This window comes from Muntiacus reevesi, chromosome 1 (assembly GCF_963930625.1).
Source record: "Muntiacus reevesi chromosome 1, mMunRee1.1, whole genome shotgun sequence".
In the NCBI taxonomy this organism is placed as follows: domain Eukaryota; kingdom Metazoa; phylum Chordata; class Mammalia; order Artiodactyla; family Cervidae; genus Muntiacus; species Muntiacus reevesi.
This window is the reverse complement of record NC_089249.1, coordinates 127,171,207-127,193,690: the sequence shown is the minus strand read 5'-3', so window position 1 is coordinate 127,193,690 and position 22,484 is coordinate 127,171,207. Positions and strand designations below refer to the sequence as shown.

Below are 22,484 nucleotides of genomic sequence, written 5' to 3'. Positions count from 1 at the left end.
AAAATAAAAACATCTTTAGTCATACAAAAGCTGAAGGAATTTATCACCAACACATTTGCATGATAAAACCTGTATGTATGCTTCAATATATTTCCATATAAATCATATACAAATATAGATACAGACACAAAATATCAACAATATTGGTAATGTTTTATTTTCTTCAATAATATTCTTAAAAATCTCAAGTCAAAATTTTCATGGATATATATGAAATGCATTCACAGATGGATACATGCACTCAATCAATCTTCTAATAATAGATATTTCCCTTGTTTCCATATGTTGTCATTTAAAAATCCATGTAAATGTAATAGGCGTGCCATTACATTTGTATTTGTATTACATGGGCCTGTTTATAAAAACAGTGTGCAAGATTACTGTCCAAAAATTCGATAACAACACATATTTCCACTCATAAAGGAATACTATTTTCTGCACAGCAACACCATTTTCTCTACTAGCAACAGATATTACTGTTTTTTTTTTTTAACTTTTGTCATTTGATAAGTGTGTTGTTATATTTCACTAGTATTTCATTTGCATTGCCCAGACTTGACTAGCTAGCTCAGTCAGTGGAGCATGAGATTCTTTAATTTGCATTACCTTGACAACCTGTGAGATGAGACTGAGTGTCTTTTCATGAATTGTATAGCCTTCTAGATTTATTAATTTTCTTTAATGGTTCTTTAAATTTTTGCCCTTCTTACAGTTGGGCTGATAACCTCTTGTAAAAGGAATCCTGTCTTCTATACTGCAACCATTTTTTTTTCAAACTTACTATTTGTCTATTATTGTTCAGCTGCTAAGCTGTGGCCAACTCTTTGCAACCCCATGCATTGCAGCACTCCAGGCTCCCCTGTCCTTCACTATTCTCCCGGAGCTTGCTCAGACTCATGTCCTTGGTGTCGGTAATGCCATCCAACCATCTCATCCTCTGTCATTCCCTTCTCTCATTTGTCTATTAAGTTTATGAAAACCACATAAGTTTACTATCCTAATCATTTTTAAATGTACAGTTCAGCAGTATTCAGTATATTCACACTGTTGGGCAATCAATTTCCAGAAATCATTTCATAATGCAAAGTGAAACTCTACAGCATTACACAGCAGCTCTGCACTCCCCCTCCCACCAACCACTGGCAACCACCATTTTACTTTCTGTCTCTACAATTTTGATGAGTCAGGGTGTTTGTTTCACAAGTGGAATATAGTGTTTTCTTTGTGTCTTGCTTATTTTACTTAGCATAATGTCCTCAAAGTTTATTGATTTTATAGCATGGGCAGGAACTTCCTTCCTTTTCCAGGTTGATTAATATTCAATTGTGGTGATATCTCACTGTGATTCTTTAAAAAAAAAAATATATATATATATATATATATTTTTTTTTTCATTCATTTACTTGGCTGCGCTGGGTCTTAGTTGTGGTACATGAGATCTTTTTAGTTGTATCATGTGAGATCTAGTTCCGTGACGAGGAAGTGAACCTGACCCCTGCATTGCGAGCTCAAGAGTCTAGCCACTGGACCACAAAAGAAGTTCCCCCACTGTGGTTTTGATTTGCACTTCCATAATTAGTAATGTTGAGCATCTTTTCACGTGCTCTTACCCATTTATTTATATACCTTCTTTGGAGAAATGTCTATTCAACTACCTGAGTCATTTTTAAAATCTAACTGTTTGCTTTTTTGTTGTTGAGTTGTAAGAATCCTTTATATACTCTGGATATTTAACTCTTTATTGGATGTATGATTTGCAAATATTTTCACCCATTCCATAGGTGGCCTTTTCACTCTCTTGACTATGTCCTTTGATGCACGATAATTTCTAATTTGATACAGTTCAATTTATCTATTAACTTTTGTGACCTGTGCTTTTAGTGTCATATCCAAGAAATCACTGACAAATCCAATGTCACAAAGTTTCCCCTCTATGCTTTCTTCTAAGTGTTTTAGTTCTTATGTTTATGCCTTTGATCCACTAAAGTTAATTTTTGTATGTTTGGGTAAGGTAAAGATCCAATGTTGTATTTTTGCTTCTGAATATAAAGTTTGCCCAATACCCTTTCTTGAAAAGACTGTTATTTTTCCCACTGAATGGTCTTGGCACTCATCAAAAAACATTTGACCAGGGATACTTTACTAAGATAGTGAAATAGGATCTTGAGTTCACCTCCTTTCACCTGCACATGAAAATCACAACTATTTACAGAGTAACTATAGATGAGAATGACCTGAAGGCAAGCAGAAAAGTTTTTCAATACTAAAGACATGAAGAAGGAACCATGAAACAGATAGAAGGAGCAGAGATGCAATACAGTAAAGATCTACACACCTGGGCAGGCAACCCACAAAAAGAAAAATAATCACAACTGTTGAGTTTCTCCCTAAGGAGTAAAGGATCTGAGCTCCACACTGGGCTCTCCACGCCAAGGGTTCTGCAAAGGGAAAAGGTGCCCCAGAATATCTAGCCCTGAAGGTCAACTAGGGCTTGAGTACAGAAGAGATGGAGGTCCATAGGAAACAAACCTCTACTCTTTTCTAAAAAAGAAAAAAAAAAAAAAAATATATATATATATATATATGTATGTATATATGTATGTAATTTGGCTGCACTGGGTCTTAGTTGCAGCATGCTGGAGCTAGTTCCCTGACCAGGGATCGAATCCAGGCCTCCTGCATAAGCAGCATGGAGTCTCAGCCACTGGACCACCAGGGAAGCCCCAAAACTCCACTCTTGACTGGCAAGCTTCACAAGAAGCAGAACCTGACATCCAATAACGTTAATGTAAGAGTCAAAATATGGAAGTCCATAAACAGAACAGATAAAGAATATGTGAGACACACACACACTTGAATACGACTCAGCCATTAAAGAAAGAATGAAATCTTGCATTTGTGACTACATGGATGGACCTAGAGGGTATTATGCCAAGTAAGGTAAATCAGAATGCTAAAGACAAATACATGCATGTATAATCTAAAAAACAAAACAGAAACAGATTAAAAAAAAACAGAGAACAGGCAGCTGCCAGAGGGGAAGGAGTAGGGGTTGACAAGGGAAAAAAAAGTTAACTGTGAAGTAACAAATGCTAATAGCTTGACTGTGGTCATTACAATGCATATTTATATGAAACCACCACATTATACACCTTAAAAATATAAATTTTTGTCAGCTATACCTTAATAAAGCTTAATAAATTTTTTTTTAAAAATTGAACACATGTGTGTATTATTTCTGGGCTCTATGCTATTCCATTAGTCTATGTTTATCTTACAATCAAAACTATTATTAACTTTCTTATGGTATGCTTTATCATTAAAAGTATTAATTTTTAATAAAATCAGACACATCTCTTATTTTGTAACAGCTTCTGAGTTTCTAATCTTAAGGTTTCCTTCACCGTAATTTATAGAGCTAAAACTATAGAATAGCATTAAATTTTTTTAAAACAAGGCTTTAATCTATCTGGAGGTTATCTTAAGACAGGAGCCCAGATTTATTTTCTTCCAGATGGGCAGACATCTGTATCAGTGCCATTTACTACATAATCTAAATCACTGCAGATGGTAACTGCAGCCATGAAATTAAAAGACGCTTGGCTCCTTGGAAGGAAAGTTATGACCAACCCAGACAGCATATTAAAAAGCAGAGACATTACTTTGCCAACAAAGGTCCATTTAGTCAAGGCTATGGTTTTTCCAGTAGTCATGCATGGATGTGAGAGTTGGACTATAAAGAAAGCTGAGCGCCGAAGAATGGATGCTTTTGAACTGTGGTGCTGGAGAAGACTTTTGAGAGTCCTACGGACTGCAAAGAGATCCAATCAGTCCATCCTAAAGATCAGTCCTGAGCGTTCATCGGAAGAACTGATGTTGAAGCTGAAACTCCAATACTTTGGTCACCTGATGCGAAGAGCTGACTCATTTGAAAAGACCCTGAAGCTGGGAAAGACTGAAGGCGGGAGGAGAAGGGGACGACAGAGGATGAGATGGTTGGACAGAGTATGATATGAGATGGATCATCGACTCAACGGACATGAGTCTGAGTAAACTCCAGGAGTTGGTAATGGACAGGGAGACCTGGCATGCTGCAGTCCATGAGGTCGCAAAGAGTCTGACACGACTGAGCAACTGAACTGAACCCACTTCCTACTGAGTTGTAACATTATCTTTAACCTTTATTAAATCTGCACATACCTCTATACATACTTTCTAACTGATCTATGCCCATACTGTATTAATATGATTTAGAGACTACAATATTCTATACAGAATAGGTGACATACTTCCTTCACTGTTCCATTTCAGCTTCCTTGGCTACTCTCTAAAAACACTAGAAAATCTGATAATTTTACTTCTTATGTTCCAGTATTAATATCAGTTATTTAATTTTACTGTTTTAAGGCATCTATTAGAATCTCTAAAGACAATCTGAATATAAAGGTGATGTGAGCATCTATGTCAGGGTCCTTATATTAATGTTTTGCCATTTAGGGTATTTTCTATAATTTCTTTCGATTCTTAATTTGCTTACATTTAAAAAATTTGAAATGGTCTATCTAAAAACTGCAGTTTAGTTGATTTACAGTATTGTATTAGTTAGAAATGGTCTTAATGAACTCCATGAAATGCCTTTTCAGCAGCTACTGATGGCTTACTATATTCTTTGTTTCATTTGTTGATACTATCTATTATATTAACAAATTTAATACTATCTTTGCATTGATGCAATATATCCTATTGAGTCAAAATGTATAATTAGTTTACTTCATATCTAAATTCTATCAGCTAATATTATATTTAGAAATTCTGCATTTCCAGAAACAAGTAAGACTGATCTTTTTTGGTAGTTTTTTTTTCCCCCCTTTTCTGGCCAAGATGCAGGACCTTTGCAATCTTAGTTCCCAAACAGGAATTGAACCCATGCACTGTGTAGTGGAAGGGCAGAATCGTAACCACTGGACCGTCAGGGAAGCAGTACTTTTATTTAGGATAAAAGTATGTGTGCTTCACAGAATGCATTGAGTAGTTTTGCATCCTCAATAACATAGAATAGAGTTTTTTTAAAACTTATGATGCTGTTTATAAATTAAATGAAAGTCAGCTGTGAAACCATCTGCTATGCTGCCTCGTTCAAGGAACAACTTTCAATGGCCTTTGCAATCCCTGATGGAGAATTGGTCAATTCAAGTTTTCCACTTCTTGGATCAATCCTACTAATTTATATTTTGCTATAAAATTATCCATTTATCTCAATTTTCAACTTTGGCATCATGGCATAACATGTAATATTCTGAAGGTATGAATATGATTCCATTAATCCCTCCTATATCTGGGTATCTATGATGTTTCCTTTCTCATTCTTAATATTGCATATTTTTAATCCAATCTTTTTTCCCCTTGTATGAGGTTTATCTATTAATAATTCATCAGTCCTTGTATAGAAACAGTTCTGGGATTTATCCTTCCCACTGTTTTTGTTTTGCTATTTCCAATTCTATTAATTACAGTTTTATCTTTAATCCCCATGTCCTAATTGGTTTCTGTTTTATTTTCTTAATCCCTAAATATGGGTACTGAATTCCCTTAGCTTTATTTAGTTAATAATAAAAGTATTTAAACTATAGATTTTCCTCTAAATACCAATGTTTGCCAATAAGACAGAACTATTCTCCTCATTGTTTTCTAGATAGTATGTAATCTCACTTTTTTCTATAAACCTCACTTTTGATGGTAAAGTGTTTTAAGTCCATCAATACAAGAATGAATACACACGATTGACTGTTACACAGTAGTTTAACTTGTTATTACCCATCATGCATTGGATGGATAATTTATCAACATGCACAGATCTGAAGGAGCTTCCCTGCTGGCTCGGACAGTAAAGCCGTCTTCTTGCAATCCAGAAGATCCAGGTTCGACCCCTAGATCAGGAAGATCCCCTGGAGAAGGAAATGGCAAACCACTCCAGTACTCTTGCCTGGAAAATTCCGTGGATGGAGTAACCTCATAGGCTACAGTCCACAGGGTCATAAAGAGTCGGACACAACTGAGACATTTCACTTTCACTTTTCATAGATCTAAAGGACATAATGTTGAATGGAAAAAAAGGAAGAAGCACAATGTTACATTCTCTATGATACTACTGAAGTAAAAGTTTAAAACATGAGAGAGAGATAACAGGAATTTGGGATTAGCAGATACAAAGTACTATATGTAAAATAGATAAGCAAGGTCCTACTTACTGTATAGTACAGAGAACTATATCATCTTGTAATAAACTATCAAGGAAAACAAGATAGAAAAGAAGGTATATGTATAACAGAATCACTTTGCTGTACATCAGAAGTTAATACAACATTGTAAATTAACTATACTTCAATTTAAAAAAAAGAAGAAAAAGCAAAGTTTAACCCAAAAAAAACCCCAAAAGAAAACATGCATAACAATAGTACAGTGTATCTATCTGTATGTACACATCCACTGTAAAAGCACAAAAATATAGCCTTGAAGGTTATGTACTCTGAACGTTGCCTCAAAGAAGAAAAGGGGACTAGGGAAAGATTAGTTCTCTCTGTTTTGCAATTACTGTTCTGGTATTTAAACAATCTATTTCTGCTTTATTGACTATGCCAAAGCCTTTGACTGTGTGGATCACAATAAACTGTGGAAAATTCTGAAAGACATGGGAATACCAGACCACCTGACCCGCCTCTTGAGAAACCTGTATGCAGGTCAAGAAGCAACAGTTAGAACTGGACATGGAACAACAGACTGGTTCCAAATAGGAAAAGGAGTACGTCAAGACTGTATATTGTCACCCTGCTTATTTAACTTATATGCAGAGTACATCATGAGAAACGCTGGGCTGGTAGAAGCACAAGCCAGAATCAAGATTGCCGGGAAAAATATCAATAACCTCAGATATGCAGATTACACCACCCTGTGGCAGAAAGTGAAGAGAAACTAAAAAGGCTCTTGATGAAAGTGAAGGAGAGTGAAAAAGTTGGCTTAAAGCTCAACATTCAAAAAACTAAGATCATGGCATCTGGTCCCATCACTTCTTGGGAAATAGATGGGGAAACAGTGGAAACAGTGTCAGACTTTATTTTGGGGGGCTCCAAAATCACTGCAGATGGTGACTGCAGCCATGAAATTAAAAGACGCTTGCTCCTTAGAAGGAAAGTTATGACCAACCTAGACAGCATATTTAAAAGCAGAGACATTACTTTGCCAACAAAGGTCTGTCTGGTCAAGGTTACAGTTTTTCCAGTGGTCATGTACGGATGTGCGAGTTGGACTGTGAAGAAAGTTGAGCACTGAAGAATTGATGCTTTTGAGCTATGGTGTTGGAGAAGACTCTCGAGAGTCCCTTGGACTGCAAGGAGATCCAACCAGTCCATCCTAAAGGAGATCAGTCCTGGGTATTCATTGGAAGGACTGATGTTGAAGCTGAAACTCCAATACTTTGGCTACCTCGTGCGAAGAGCTGACTCACTGGAAAAGACCCTGATGTTGGGAAGGATTGGGGGCAGGAGGAGAAGGGGACGACAGAGGATGAGATGGCTGGATGGCATCACCGACTTGATGAACACGGGTTTCAGCAGACTCCAGGAGTTGGTGATGGACAGGGAAGCCTGGCGTGCTGCAATTCATGGGGTCAAAAGAGTTGGACACGACTGAACAACTGAACTGAACTGAACTGAATGAGAATTAATACATGTAAAAAAAAAAAGCTAACCATTTGTACCAAGGCTATTTAGTATTCTCTATAATTAAAGACAACACTATCAAAATAGAAGGACCTTCATATTCTAGTTATTTAGCTTTAGTTAATTCACTATGGTAACAAAATCACTCTTTTTTCCTTCTGTTGATAAAGAACATTGAGAGTAGGGCATTCAGATAAAGGAGGGTAAGACAACGGGAGTCATCAGCTACTTCAATTTCCTCTAAAAGTGTACACCAAAAGAAAGAAGGCATGCATGCTTTCATTCTGGTCTGAAAGTTTGTTCGAGGAAGATAGGAACTAGACATTAAAAAAGACAAGCAACATGAAAGCAGTAAAAACAAAAACTACATGAAAAATCTATTTGTTCAGTCTACAAATGTAGAAGCCACAAAACTCTAAGACTCCTTTAGAAGCTGTGGGTCAAAGGTTGGGAATCACTACAGAGCAAAAAAAAGAAATCAAGCTTTGCGTGGAAATCAAAGCTTTCCATAATTTGACCTCAATGTGCAATCTTTATCAGGCAACTTTTCCCTCTTTCTACCATATCTAGACAATCTGAAATCTCCTCAGTCATAAAGATGGGAACAACAACAACTGAAAAATCTTCTAGACCGAAATGACAGCATTCATTCTGTATGATGTACAGCTTTGGCAGGGACTCAACTGCTCATCCAGATTTAAAACTGTTTCTGAAGATACTACTATAAAGGCTGCTGCTGCTACGTTGCTTCAGTCGTGTCCGACTCTGTGCAACCCCACAGACGGCAGCCCACCAGGCTCCGAAGTCCCTGGGATTCTCTAGGCAAGAACACTGGAGTGGGTTGCCGTTTCCTTCTCCAATGCGTGAAAGTGAAAAGTGAAAGTGAAGTCGCTCAATCGTGTCTGACTCTTAGCGACCCCATGGACTGCAGCCCACCAGGCTCCTCCATCCATGGGATTTTCCAGGCAAGAGTACTGGAGTGGGGTGCCATTGCCTTCTCTGATTTTTAAGGCAGTGGGGGATATTTTAGCAGTACAATCTCCCAAGTTTCAGGCCCCAAATTCTCACCTGGTCATCCTACTAACAGAACAGTAGACATTCAAATTTTAATATGGAAAGGCATAGGGACCAGTGTTATCAATATTTGTTATACATCAGACATATTAATAGTTGATAACCTAAGGAGAATCTTTTAATATTGAAGAACTGCCTGTAATCCATTATCTAGCCTATTCCAAGATCATGGCATCTGGTCCCATCACTTCAAAGCAAAGAGATGGGGAAAAAGTGGCAAATTTTATTTTGGGGGCTCCAAAATCACTGTGGACAGACTGCAGACATAAAATTAAAAGACACTTACTCCTTGGAAGAAAAGGTATGAATAATGTAGTGTGTGTGTGCACTTAGTCACTCAAGTCATGTCCAACTCTTTGTGACCTCATGGACTGTAGCCCACCAGGCTCCTCCGTGCATGGGGATTCTCCAGGCAAGAATACTAGAGTGGGCTGCCATGCTCTCCTCCAGGGGATCTCTCCAACCCAGGGATTAAACCCAGGTCTCCCGCACTGCAGGTGAATTCTATACCATCTGAGCCACCAGGGAAGCCATGACAAACCTAGACAGCATATTAAAGAGCAGAGACATCCTTTTGTTGACTAAGATCCATATAGTCAAAGCTATTGTTTTTCTAATAGCCATGTAAGTGTAAGGGTTGGACCACAAAGGCTGAGCACCAACGAATTGATGCATTCAAACTGTAATGTTGGAGAATACTCTTGAGAGTCCCTTAGACAGCAAGGAGATCAATCCAGTCAATCCTAAAGGAATCAACCTTGAATATTCACTGGGAAAACTGATACTGAAGCTGAAGCTCTAATACTTTGGCCCCCTGATGCAAAGAGCCAACTCTGGAAAAGACCGCAAGGCTGGGAAAGATTGAAGGCAGGAGGAGAAGAGCCACAGAGGATGAGAGGGTTAGATGGTATCACGAACTCAATGGATACAAGTTTGAGCAAACTACCAGAGATAGTGAAGGACAGGGAAGCCTGGTGTGCTGCAGTCCATGGGGTTACAAAGAATTGGCCAAACTTAGCTACTGAATATCAAGTCTATTCTAAAATGTAAAGCTATTTATAAAGAATCAGAGTCAAGAAACTGTGAGAAAAAAATTTATGTCAGGAGAACTAGTTGCTAATTCATTAGCTACACAGAAGATTAATATGAATCCAGAAGAAAGTCTGTAACAGCAGATGGCAGAACTCATCAATATTTTTAACAAAAATATGGATAAAGACACGGAAGGCAGGCTAGTGAAATCTAATTATAAAAATAATTTTACAAAAGTTTATTTCAGAAAAGTGAGCTAAAATTAACAAGGATGGATAAAATATTCTACATTGGGATTCAAAGAGTCTACTGTCTAAAGTAAGGCCAGAAAAGTGTTTCAAGTATTTAGATTCTAGATGTTACAGAAGATGAATGAAACAACAGTACAGTTCTTGCTCAATTTATCAATAGAACAATAGGTTTCAGAACAAAAAGAGTAGCCAGTTTTATGTACTCATAAACTAAGATTATATCTCCAATGTATTATTTATGACAAATACTAAAAGCTACAGAATACAAATGCCTTCCACAGTCTTAAATAATATGAAAACTGTATCATGATAAGACAACACTATGGCTCAAAGTAAAGTTGCCAAAGCAAGCCTAATTAAGGGCCTGGTTCATATCCAAGCTCCACTATGTCCCAGGTTTGTGAGAAGTGTTAAGTCACTTCTCTGTTCCTCAGTTCCCTCATCCACAAAACTGACATAATTACAAAAGTCTACCTTGTGGAGTTGTGGGTATAACACATATGTTAACATATAGTGATATAAATTACTTGGAACAGAGTGACAGTAAGCACTCAATAAATGCTAAGTATTTATCAGGAAAAACCGCAAGTATGAATAGTTAGACAGCAGAAGGCAAAAGCTGGAGGACTAGAGGGGAGTTCCTGGAGGTCCAGTGATAAGGACGCAGCACTTTCAGTGCCTAGGTCTTGGTTCAATCCCTGGCTGGGGAACAAAGATCCAGCAAGCCACACCATATGCCACCACTCCCCAACCAAAAAAGTCCTGGAAAGTAGGATGTTCCCCATCACTGTTATACACAGAGGCTGAAAGCCCAACCGTTAGGTGTTTCAAAGAACAGCATTTTGGCCCAAAATCAGTTCTAATATTCTCTGACTACAGAAAAATTGATTTGTCGATCAGTTTCAGCCTACATAACTGTTCCATTACTACAACTAATCTGATTAGTTCAACTGTATTATTTTAAATATTAGATTTAAAAATTATTTCAACAGCAATAAGCTAATAGCTAATTTTTCCACATTTACAACAGAAGAAAACTGCTACCCAACAAAAGCAAACCAAAAATATTGACAATGGAAGTATAGGTAAAAAGAGTACAATAATAAGCAGAAAGCTTTGGGTTTATTCTAAATCAGTCCATAATAAGTGTTTGTGGATACTTTTAATTTATAAAATCTGCTGTTGAGAACTTACTTTTAAGAATTGTTTCCTGTCCTTTAAACAAATATTCTAGCAAACATACTCTTTAAAATCTTCACACAGATCTCACAGTGTTGTAAGTCTTTCCTCAATCATTCTTAATTTTCCTTCAAACCATAAAGCAGAAAAAGAAATTTAGTATTAATCTAATTTTCCTGTTCCTGGTGCGAGTGGTAAAGAATCTGCCTGCCAAAGCAGGAGATGCAAGAGAAACCAGTTCGATCCCTGGGTCAGGAAGATCCCCTAGAGAAAGACATGGCAACCCACTCCTGTGGGTTCTTGCCTGGAAAATTCCACAGACAGAGGAGCCTGGTAGGCTACAGTCCTTGGGGTCAAGGATGAGGGGTCAGGAGCTAAGGACAGGCGGAGGGCGGCCCTTGGAGTGAAGGTGAACAATACATCCTCAGCGGCAGGAGGGGAGGGGGAGGATGAGGAGACCTTTTGGTATGTGGTGGTGGTGGTGAGCATGTGTGGAAGTTCTCCTCTAATTTCTTTTATTTTCTCCATTAGGTAGGAAAGCAAGATATCAGTTGGAAGTAAGAACTGGGAAAAGAGGTTTGAAGAAAGTGGAGAAGTTGTGAAAACAGATATCTTAGAGTGGAGCTGGGGAATTCAATGAACCAGGAAAATGTAGTTCTAGGCATCAGTTTCAGACACAAAAACGTGAGGAGGAGTAAGACTATCCTCTCTAGCTTAACATGACAGTTGCTTTTTAACTGTGGTGTTGGAGAAGACTCTTGAGAGTCCCTTGGACTGCAAGGAGATCCAACCAGTCCATCCTAAAGGAGATCAGTCCTGGGTGTTCATTGGTAGGACTGATGTTGAAGTTGAAACTCCAATACTTTAGTCACCTGATGCGAAGAGCTGACTCATTGGAAAAGACCCTGATGCTGGGAAAGATTGAGGGCAGGAGAAGGGGACGACAGAGGATGAGATGGTTGGACGGTATCACCAACTCAACGGACATGAGTCTGGGTAAACTTCAGGAGTTGGTGATGGACAGGGAGGTCTGGCGTGCTGCAGTTTATGGGGTCACAAAGAGTCAGACATGACTGAGCGACTGAACTAAGAGAACTGTATAATCTCCTGATTTCTCCACTTGCAATCTATCTGTTCTAGAACCTTATCTTACTTAACACTGCTGCAGTAAATCACCCAAACTGCATAGCTCTAATCTAGCAATCTAACTTTAAATAAAATTCCTTAGTTGAGATGTATAAACATCAATCAGCATTTCCCATAAAGAAAAAAAACGGCAAAGTGTAGTCAACCGTAACCTAATCTAGTTGAAATAATTGTGAGAACACTAGGGGGAGGAGGAAGAGAGAGGAAGAGAAATGGAGAACAAACATGAATGAGTAAAAGAGCTCTAACAGAAGCAAAAACCAGCTGACGGTAATTTCCACCTTAAGTCACTTCTGACTTAAGCAAGATGGAAAGGTGATTAAATTAACAGACTATCAACATAATGGACTATTAACACGATATAACACTAAAACTATTTTAGAACATATAGAATCATGGAAAAACAAAGGCAACCGCCATATTCGAATGAGAACCATTCTAAGAAATCTTGTTGATTTTTTGTCTTTATCAAAATACTGTTGATTATTTTTTAAAAAATCAATTTATTCATCTAAATAATGCCTCTGCTAAAAATATTAGCAATCCTTCCTTCAGGATTTTACAGGTAAAAACTGTAGGCAATGTCACATTTAGTCCCATATTTTCACCATATTGACATATTTCAGGAGTGTGCTAGGCCCAGGAACTTAGAGGTTAATTTAACAAAGGCCTAATCAAGTATAGGTCAGGCACTACATATCTAATGCGGGTGGCAGCACTGTTCAAATCTCCACCCTACCTGCCCTTTAGAATGATTAGTCATCTACACTTGACTTTATCAACACTCTCCAACACCCTGTAATTCTTTTGCACCTGAAAAAATTAATTTGAATGTCAGTGGCCTGTCAGTTCAGTTCAGTTCAGTCGCTCAGTCGTGTCCGACTCTTTGCGACCCCATGAATCACAGCACGCCAGGCCTCTCTGTCTATCACAAATTCCCGGAGTTTACTCAAACTCATGTCCATCGAGTCGGTGACGCCATCCAGCCATCTCATCCTCTGTCATCCCCTTCTCCTCCTGCCCCCAATCCCTCCCAGCATCAGGGTCTTCTCCAATGAGTCAGCTCTTTGCATCAGGTGGCCAAAGTATTGGAGTTTCAGCTTCAGCATCAGTCCTTCCAGTGAATACCCAGGACTGATCTTTAGGATGGACTGTTTGGATCTCCTTGCAGTCCAAGGGACTCTCAAGAGTCTTCTCCAACACCACAGTTCAAAAGCATCAATTTTTCAGCACTCAGCTTTCTTCACAGTCCAACTCTCACATCCATACATGACCGCTGGAAAAACCATAGCCTTGACCCGATGGACATTTATTGGCAAAGTAATGTCTCTGCTTTTAAATTTTTTTTTTTTTAACCGGTTTCATTCACTTTATTATCCTCTTTATAAAATTATGTGGTGGCTACAGCTGGAGCCTGGGTCCTCTGCACGGAGACTCTGGTGTGGGTCTTCACAAGATGGTCAGTAAATTCCTGATATGGAGACTTGGTGAACACTGTCTCTTTCCAGAGGTCAGGGGTGAGATAACTGTAGGTCTTAGAAATGGCATCAAAAGTGGCCTTGGCGAAGTTGCCCAGGGTGGCGGTGCAGCCCCTGGCAGAAGTGTAGCAGTCGTCAATGCCGGCCATCATCAGCAGCTTCTTGGGCACAGGGGCGGAGACGATGCCAGTGCCTCTGGGGGCAGGGATGAGGCGCACCAGCACGGAACCGCAGCGGCCAGTCACCTTGCAAGGAACCGTGTGGGGCTTGCCGATCTTGTTCCCCCAGGCCTCTTCGCACAGGGACGATGGACAGCTTGGCCAGGATGATGGCCCCACGGATGGCAGTGGCTACTTCCTTGGAGCACTTGACACCCAGACCGACATGTCCATTGTAATCCCCGATGGCAACAAATGCCTTGAACCTGGTCTGCTGGCCAGCACGGGTCTGCTTTTGCACGGGCATAATCTTCAAAACTTCATCCTTGAGGGACGCTCCCAGGAAAAAGTCAATAATCTCAGACTCCTTGATGGGCAGAGAGAAAAGGTAGATCTCCTCCAGGGACTTGATCTTCATGTCCTTGACCAGGCGGCCCAGTTTGGTAACGGGGAGCCACTCCTTGTCCTCGGCCTTGCCTCCGCGAGCTCTGCGACCTCTGCCCCGGCCCCGACCCCGGCCCCGGACGCCACTACCGAAGCCTCCGCGGAAGCCACCGCGTCATCCGCCATTTGGTGTTTTCACGAAGAAGAAGCTGTCTCTGCTTTTAAATATGCTATCTAGGTTGGTCATAACTTTCCTTCCAAGGAGCAAGCGTCTTTTAATTTCATGGCTGCAGTCACCATCTGCAGTGATTTTGGAGCCCCCAAAAACAAAGCCTGATGCTGTTTCCACTGTCTCGCTATCTATTTCCCATGAGGTGATGGGACCAGATGCCATGATCTTAGTTTTCTGAATGTTGAGCTTTAAGCCAACTTTTTCACTCTCCTCTTTCACTTTCATCAAGAGGCTCTTCAGTTCCCCTTCACTTTCTGCCATAAGGGTGGTGTCATCTGCATATCTGAGGTTATTGATATTTCTCCCGGCAATCTTGATTCCAGCTTGTGCTTCTTCCAGCCCAGTGTTTCTCATGATGTACTCTGCATATAAGTTAAATAAGCAAGGTGACAATATACAGCCTTGACATACTCCTTTTCCTATTTGGAACCAGTCTGTTGTTCCATGTCCAGTTCTAACTGCATACAGGTTTCTCAAGAGGCAGGTCAGGTGGTCTGGTATTCCCATCTCCTTCAGAATTTTCCACAGTTTATTGTGATCCACACGGTCGAAGGCTTTGGCACAGTCAATAAAGCAGAAATGATGTTTTTCTGGAACTCTCTTGCTTTTTCGATGATCCAGTGGATATTGGCAATTTGATCTCTTGTCAATCCTCCTCAATCACAAGTTATCTAACTCTTAAACCTCAGTGCCTTTTTAGAGTACCTCTTCATGTTCTATATTCTATCAGTTACCAAATTCTACCACTTACTTCTCTGATCACTTCTCAACTCACATTTCTTCTAGGTCTCCACCTAAACTGAGGCTTTCATTTCACATCTGGATTATTTAATGACAATGCCTATTGACAGACACTGTTGACATCTGGCCCCCATCCCGGTCAGCTCACCTTGAGCTGGCATAGAGTTTTCTGCTAGCTTCCCAACTTCAACACTTCTCTGCTTGTAAGTTCTCCAGCCAAACAGGAGCTTGCCCGGCCCTAGCCAAGGCAACAGAGGGACAATCTCAATCAGTGAGGCCTGGGAATAGGCAGAAAAACTCCCCAGCTACTTTTCATTTGCTAGGACAATTCTGAGGCAGTTCTGCAAAAATTTCCACAGGATTAAACCCCCAGTTGCCCATCAATGGCTTTTTCCCCTTTCCTGACTCTTTACCCTTATGTTTCCTGGCATCTCACCTACATTCACGTTATATCAAGGTCTGCTTTCAAGATAGCACTTCTGAGGAATTAGAAGGGTCACAAAAGTGACACTATCAAGATCTTGCTCAGCCTAAAGCTGCCCAAGTGTTCTCTTGGTCTCAATCCTCTCCCAAATCACAGCTTATTCTGTGGATCACATACTGTGTGTGTGTGTTAAGTCACTTCAGTCGAGTCTGACTCTTTGTGACCCTATGGACTGTAGCCCACCAGGTTCCTCTGTCCATGGGATTTTCCAGGCAAGAATACTGGAGTTGGTTGCCATGCCCTCATCCAGGGATCGAACCTTCATCTCTTATGTCTCCTGCATTGGCAGGGCTTTTTTTTTTTTTTTTTTTTTTTTACTACTAGCACCACCTGGGCGGAGAAGGCAATGGCACCCCACTCCAGTGCTCTTGCCTGGAAAACCCCATGGACGGAGGAGCCTGGTAGGCTGCAGTCCATGGGGTCAGACACGATTGAGCGACTTCACTTTCACTTTTCACTTTCACGCATTGGAGAAGGACATGGCGACCCACTCCAGTGTTCGTGCCTGGAGAATCCCAGGGACGGGTGAGCCTGGTGGGCTGCCGTTTATGGGGTCACACAGAGTCGGACACGACTGAAGCGACTTAGCAGCAGCAGCAGCACCACGACTACCACCACCTGGGAAGCCTGAATCACACACTTCTTCTAACAAAACATCTTCAATGAAGGCTTTCAAAATTTTTTCATCTCTTACTACTAGCTTATATAAACCATAACTTATGATCAGCCAAATTGCTCTACTGATCCTTTCTCAAATATAAGTTGTACCTTCCCAGGAATGCGATAATCTGTTCATTAGAAATGTCCTCCTGTTGAAAATCGTGCAAAGTTCACAGATGTCAAATATCATCTCTATCAAGATTCAATCACAAGTATGTCTTCCTCACCTAAATTCCTGATTATAATACCAGAGCATGATTATATGATTATAATACCATAGATACATGATTATAATACCATAATACCATATACAACCTTACCATAGTTGTATAAAAAATTACCCAAGTTCCTGACTACAAATCTGACTCTAAGGGCTGAAACCATGTTTCACTTTTTGTATTTTCCAGAGGGTTTTCCCTGATAGACCCACAGAATCTGACCTACTTGGCATTCTAAGGTAACTTTTGAAAAGAACAGCTATTTTGACATATGCATTGTCTCTTAAGTATTAGTTCCCCTGATATACACACGCTCACACACGCACACTATATTGTACAAAATTTATGCTTTTTATAGACAAACCAACTGTACTCATCTCATTCTCTTTTCAACTACTTATCAAAATGCTCCTGAAATTGCATGCAGACTTTAAAAAAAAGTTTAAAAACTACATGAGGGACTTCACTGTGGTCCAGTGGTTAAGACTCCGAGTTCCTAATGCAGGGGGCCTGAGTCTGATCGCTGGTCAGGCAACTAGATGCCGCATGCCACAACTAAGACCCAGCGCAGCCAAATTAAAAAAAAAAAAAAGTCAAACAAAAAATCCACACCAAAAAAAGCTGCTATTTATCCCTTTATTTTTGAGAAATGACTACATTTCACATTTCTCACCAAAAATCTTTCATCATTTATGCTCTTCATTTCCTTTAAGAGTCCACAGTCTGTCACGTTCTAGTTCACAGTGCTCCAAAATCTAGCTGAATTCCAATTTATATCAAAGGTTATTTCAGCAAGATTATTTCAGGCTTTAGAGAAATTTTAATCCTTACACAATCTCAAAATGTCTCTGTTGTGGGAAAAGGCTTTACTTCTTGGCATTCCTAACTCAGAGAACAGGCATAAGGATCAAATAAGATTGTACATTTGAAAAGTCACTGAAAACTATAACAGCAATACATAAATGTTAAAATTATCTCAATGCTGCATTTCAAATGATTAAAATAATTTATCTACTATAATCTAATGTCATTAAATGCATTTGTTTTTGGTTACAAATAGGTTATAAAGAATCACAAAAGACAAAAAAGTGAAAGCTGGCTCTAAAGCAGATAAAAAATAAGAAGCAATCTTAAGCAGACTATCTCTCCTGCAAGAGGAGCATGAGAGGCAAGAGGTCAAATAATTTATTTCTGGGATATTTCTTGTACTGTCCATTTTTTTTCAATCCTACCAGTAAAATAACATAAAGCCCCTGGTGTAGTACAATTTATTCCTATTACTTTTTCTTAAGATTAGCATTGTCTTTCAATAAGATTCCCATTTCCCCCCAAGTTTGTATTAACAGCATGAATTCACTAACAATATTCATATTATGTTCAGACCAAACAGCTGATTATTTGCTTTGGTCAGACCTTCTGCTTCAACCAGAAACGAACTAGGACAGCCTCATTATTTTTTGAAACAAATTTTCCTTAAAAGAAAAATAATCTGATCAAACTAAAAAATTCTACAATTCTATACATCTATTAAGCAGGAGGTCTAGAGATCCTTGTGGTAATATTTAGCGTCAGTTTAGAGGCTACGCGCCTGCCGGTGTTGTCACCACTGTCCCAATTTTCCTGGCCTTATATTGATATGAAAACGTAAACCCTAAAAATACTTGAGTGTAAAGCACCAGAGTCATCCAACAATCATTCAAAAGAAGAGCATTTTATAGTAGGTAAACATGTTAAGAGTAGAGGTCTGGGAAACCACACACCATGGAATGACTCAAACAAAAGCTGCGGATAGACAGACCGCAGGGGCTACCGTAACCTCTGGAAACAGTCGGGATTAAATATTCATCGAAGAAAAATTCCAGGGACGACGCCGCCTAGGTTTTCCCGCTGACAACAAAGAATATTGGGGCCCCTGGGGCTGCACAAATGGGTCCGATCACCCCAACTGCGCCGCAAAGCGAAACCAGAACCCCGGAGCCAGCGCGCTGCGCGGCTTCCAGTCTTCGGCGCCCAAAGTGCGGGGCTGGCAAGCTGGAATGCGGACCGAGGAGAGGAGCGGAGACCCTCTCAGGGACTCGCCTGACCCCTCCTGCCTCCCAGGGACGCGCACCCTGGGAACCCTTCCTCAAACCTACGACTGACTCGCGTCCTCCGCCGACCCCTACCGGGGCGGCCACCAATCATGAGCGCAGAGCCCTGGAGGGGCCTAGGCCTTCTATCCACCCGCGCGCTCACCACCATCCGGAATCAAGAAAAAGAGGCCGCTACAGGAGCCACAGCCCCGGTGCGCGGCAGCGAGAACACAGATCCGCCCCTGGCTGCAGGCGGGCGCCCTTCGGCCCCGCGCCCCTCCCAGCAGCGTCGCGCTCACCTCCACGGCCTTCCCTACGGGCCCCGCCAGCGCGGCCAACGGTGGCCTGCGGCCGCACCTTCACCAAGTCCTCTTTTCTTCTCCAGACCTAGGAGACGGGAGGCTTCGCGTCCTGCGCGCCGGAAAACAGCTCTGCAGCTTAGCCCGCGGGCTCCCCGCCTCCCGCACCGGCCACTTCCCGCAGCAGCTGCCGCTCCTTCCGGTGTCTCCGCCGTCGCCGCAGGCGTCTGGGGAGTAGCGGGAGGGCGGGGAGGGGCGGGGCTGCGAGGAGAGCCCGCCCCGGCTCTGGGGCGTGGCAGCGGCGGCCGGGTCCAGGTGCGGACCCAGGCTGCTGTCCCCGCTGAGACTTCCTAAGGGGCTAACGACTCAGAGAGCAATTTTAGATTTGGGACACTTCGTTTCTACACGAGTTCTCGCCCTCTTGTACAGTCACACTACGACCATTAACAGGTCTGTCTCGATGCATTACAGAATTTGCGTTTAGCCTGCCCACTAAAGGGGCAAAGAAATACCAGTTCAGTTAATTCAACACTTTTTCCTTCCTCTCTCTTCCTTCCTTTCCTTCCTCTCTCTCTTCTCCCAACATCTTAGGACCTAGTCATTGTGTTTCTTTTTCCACATCTACAAAGTAGAAATTCATCTCTCCCATTTTCCCTTAGGCCAAAATCAAGATCAGATCAAATATTTATTGAAACCTTAGTATCTGCTTAGTGACTAAAACATTTAAAGAGATCTGCCAAAAAAAAGAGAGAGAGATCTGCCTTCTATTAATAATTTATGGACCTGTTAAAATCCATTCAATTGATTAATATGCAAACAATAAAACAGTTAATATTAATTGTTCCAATTGTCAATTTCAACGTGTCTGTTTATCTTTAACTTTTTGGTCTGCAAAATGGGCTTGTACTCAAGTGTTATGTAAGATGATCAATCTCCGTCAGGAACAAATAGAGAATATGGGAGCTTCTAATTCTATTCATATGGTAAAAATGAAAGAAGTGAACTTTTGCCTTCTTCCTATGTAGGGACTGACACCGAGTCCTCAGTTTGCACCACAACCTATCCTGGGTTAACTGACTGTCGGCATATTTCAAAATATTGCAGTTTACATACTGGAAGATGTCAGCAATGTGTTTAATTTTTATTTCATGAAGCCATTGGTTCCCTGATACCTTGCAGCAAAGTACTATCTGACAAAAGGAGAGTTTTATAGGTTTATTTGAAAAAAGACAAGTGTTTTACGTTTTAAAATTTTATGAACCTTTCTGGTGATAGTGGCTGTTATTAGCAATGCTAATAACAAAACAACTTTTTAATGTATACATTTCCCTATGGTCCTAGAGTAAAAGCTGTGTTTCAAAAATGAGTGAGAATGGCTTTTTGAAAGAAACTTGTGCAATGAAGAGAGCATTTTGAAAAAGGAGGTTTGAAACTATTTCCATTATTAAGTAACACTGCTGGCAAAAATTGTCACCTATAAAAAAGTCATCTCTGCATCAAAAGACACTATAAAGAGATGAAAAAGTTAAGTCAGCAAGTAGGATAAGATATTTGAAATGTGTATCAATGTAACTAAGAGTTCATATATAAATGTGTATATACATATATATATATTTCCATGAATCATTAAGACACTAAATAGACAAAAGGCAAAATCATTACTCCAAAAATTCCTGTGTTGAAATGTATCAGTTATGTTGTGTTATTGCAGAGTTCAAGCAAATTTAGCTCAGATCCAAAGTCTTCCCACCAACCTGCTTAGTAATCAACATCCTCTTTTCCTCTTTGACTTATCTGTCCTGCAGGAATTCTAGGGCAAAGGGAAAACAAATGATGTGACGTTTCAAGGCAGGTGTGACTCATTGCCTAGATAACAGGCAAGTGCCTTTCATTTGGACACCAGGTCAAGTCCTTGCTATGGATGTCCTTAAAAATCAAGCAAATTCACACTGACAGTGCAGTAGCTCTCCCACTTTTAACTTTCATGGATTCCCACCCTTCCTGCCAACCCCTGGTTTACATTTATCCTTTTATCCCTTTATATCTAAGGCTTCCCTGATGGCTCAGAGGTTAAAGTGTCTGCCCGCAATGAGGGAGACCTGAGTTTGACCCCTGGATCGGGAACATCTCCTGGAGAAGGAAATGGCAACCCACTCCAGTATTCTTGCCTGGAGAATCTCATGGGTGGACGAGCTTGGTTTACATTTATCCTTTTATCCCTTTATATCTAGAATCCTTAATTCCTTACTTTTCTTCGAACAATGCCTTAACAATAGGCTATAAGGAAGGATGCTGTCACCGGGAAATCTATCAACTCCCTCTCAGGCAGGAGAGATTATACATCCCATAGAGTGGACACCCAGCTGAATCACATTAGTTCTGGCACAGAACTCTGGAAGTACCACTTGTGTCCAACGTGATGTGAACTGTACACCTTGAAGTCATGCATCAGGCCAGATAGTGAAGGCTCTCCAAATGGGGGTGGGGGGGGGGCAGAGGGCAGGGAATAAACATCAAAACCAATACCTTCTCATTTTTGCAACTAAGGGCAAGTAAAATAGCAAAGCACAAAACATACATTTCAATGCTCCTGTACTTGAGACTGAAAAAGCCTTTACAAATGCTGTTCCCTCAGATACACTTGTATCAGATATAACTTGACCAGATACTCCGAATTCCAATCCCTCATTTACCTAACTCCTACCTAGATATTCTCTGTTTAAAGTAGCACTCTTGAGAACTCCCCGGGTGATCCAAGCAGTTAAGAATCTGCCGTGCAATGCAGGGGCCTTAGGATCAATTCCTAGTCAGGGAACTAAGGTCCCACCTGCCGCAGAGCAACTAAACCAATGCATCACAACAGGAGAGTCTGTGGGCTGCAATGAAAGATCCCATGTTCCACTGAGATCTGACACAGCTGAATAAACAAACAAACATTAAAGAAAAAGTAGCACTCCTAAAACAAACAAATAAAATAGCACTCTTCACTCCATTATTTCTCATTTTAGTATGGCATTTGTTTCCTTCAGAGAATTTATTATGAATTCGAATTATTTCAAGATTTTTGTGTGCATTTAATTCTTTGCCTATTTTCTCTGAACTGTAAGTATTTCTCTCTTGTTCCCAATATTCTCAGAGATTAGTACTGAAGGACACAAACCTTTGCTGGTTCTCAACTGGGGGCAGTTGACATCGGCCCCCTGGTGGATATTTGGCGACATCCTTGAAGAGGAGTAGAGGAAAAAAGAAACATTCCTTTGCATTAACCTGACAAGGGAGTCCAAAATGTTATTAGTGACACTGTTGAGAAACCCTGTTTAAACTAAAACTGATGCTTTAGAATACATCTTTGGTTATAAGT

At 40.5% G+C, this 22,484-nt stretch overlaps 1 protein-coding gene and 1 pseudogene across 2 annotated transcripts in view; both read right to left on the bottom strand.

Annotated features, from left to right (window-relative positions):
- Positions 1-19,320, bottom strand: part of USP33 (ubiquitin specific peptidase 33) — a 58,768-nt gene extending 39,448 nt beyond the window's left edge. For both annotated transcript variants that reach the window (XM_065910696.1, XM_065910705.1), the window contains exon 1: positions 19,124-19,320. The gene's annotated coding sequence lies outside the window, so the exon portion shown is untranslated. The remainder of the gene's footprint in view (positions 1-19,123) is intronic.
- Positions 13,738-14,664, bottom strand: LOC136148135 (small ribosomal subunit protein uS5 pseudogene; annotated as a pseudogene).
- Positions 19,321-22,484: the final 3,164 nt, after the last annotated feature.